Source organism: Pelophylax lessonae (genome assembly GCF_965119305.1).
Source record: "Pelophylax lessonae genome assembly, chromosome: 7".
NCBI lineage: Eukaryota > Metazoa > Chordata > Amphibia > Anura > Ranidae > Pelophylax > Pelophylax lessonae.
This window is the reverse complement of record NC_138774.1, coordinates 178,776,086-178,778,133: the sequence shown is the minus strand read 5'-3', so window position 1 is coordinate 178,778,133 and position 2,048 is coordinate 178,776,086.

The window sequence follows — 2,048 nt, the reverse complement described above, 5'->3', positions numbered from 1 at the left end:
CCTTCACTTCACTGGGCCGGCCCGGGTCAGCTGATTTTCTGTTGCCCTGAGTCTCCCAAGTCCCGACATTGCATCTCTCTTCTCCAGGGGACTCAATGGGCAGGGCCCGTGTGAATGTCAGTGCCCGTGAGTATGGGCGGAGAAGATGGGCGGGAAGAGGCAGTTCGGAGAGGATGGGCGGGAAGAGGCAGGGCGGAGAGGATGGGCGGGGCGGGGAGTGTGTGCCTGGGAGTGCACTGCAAACAGTGCACTCTGACTCAGCGGGGCAGGGGGGCGGGACAGGACGGGGCGGCAAGTGTGTGTCTGGGACTCGTAGTGCAGACAGTGCACTCAGCCGGGCAGCGGTACGGGGCGGGGAGTGTGTGCAGACTAGAGAGTGCAATGACCATCTCCCGGGAGGTGGCGGGCCCCCCTACAGTGGTAGAACGCCAGGGTCCTGTCGCAACTGCGACTGCTGCGACCCTGGTAGTTCCGCCACTGGCTGCCAATCCCTTCATGTGAAATTTACTGGCCTGCAGTGTTATGCATGTAACTTAAAAAAAGTAATTAGTTATAGTTACTTCTCCCAAAAAGTAACTGAGTTAGTAACTGAGTTACATCAGTAAAAAAAGTAACAAATTACCAGGGAAAGTAACTATTGCATTACTTTAAAAAAAATACAGTAATCAAAAATGTCAAATAACTTGAATGCCCCCAATATTAAATATGTTAAATGAATGAAATGAACACTAAATAGAAGCAATTATTATAAAACATTGTACAGTAATCTACACTATTTTAATGTTGCTGTGGGACAATGGGACACCTCTCAAATATATTATTGTAAATATGATTTTTACCATAGTGGAACAATAAAACACAATAGATGGTTAAGGCTCCATTCACACCTGGGCGTTTTTGAGTGTTTTTCAGCTCCAAAAACGCTCAAAAAAAAAGTTCCAAAACGCCCAACAAGTAAAACCCCATTCATTTAAATGGCCCCTGTTCACATCTGAGCGTTTTGCAAAACGCCTGTAGCTGAAAAAAGTACATGAGCTTCTTTTTGGGCTGATTACCAGCGTTTTTGATAGATGTCAATGCCTGCCTCCAAAAACGCCTGAAAATCTCGGTAAAAATCGCTGTAAAAAACGCTGTAAACCGCTACGCTCAAGTGTGAATGCAGCCTTAGACATTTTTATATTTATTTGCACAGACCTGAGACCACAACTGGCAAACAAACAAGTCTCAAAATAAATTATACTTCTTATAACTGTACCAAAAATAAGTAAATAAAAAAAAATAATGAATAAACTCTTTGTTGTGCAAAATAAAAATATAAAACCGTCACACAACTTCACAACTGAACAATGTACCAAAAATAAACAATAATAATAAAAATATACACTCTTTGTAGTGCAAATAAAAAAATATGAAACATATATGTAAACAAACAGGCACTGAAACATTTTGGGTTCTTTCACACGGCCGCTCCGTGTGTCCGCAAATCATCTTATTTTTTTGCGGATGATTTGCGGACATAATGTAAGTGAATGGCATTGCGGATGTCAGCGGAATACCATCCGCTGACATCCGATTTTCCTCCTTTCAGTTCTGTTCCGTTTTTTCGAATGGAACAGAACCCTATTTTTTCATCCGTGTAAAAAACGGAAAGGAAGGAAAATCGGATGTCAGCGGTGACATCCGCAGTGCCATAGACTTACATTATGTCCGCATATCATCCGCAAACGGATGGGATGATATGCGGGCACATTTGTGTCATCCGCTCCGTGAAAAAAAAAAAAAAAAAAGTCCCGCAGCGGACTAAAGCAGCGGAGCGGCTGTGTGAAAGAACCCTAAATTACCTGTTTTATATAACAGTTACGTATTTTTAATTTGCACTGTATATTTTTTATTATTATTGTTTAATGAAAAAATGGAAAAAAAAACTGTTGTCCCCTCTGCCTCAATTCAAATCACTGTCATGGTTTGCCAGATGAATCCAACTTTAGCTCCTAAACATTCATCCAAGCTATCCATCATAAGTATTAAACCAGTGGTTGTATCTCAAA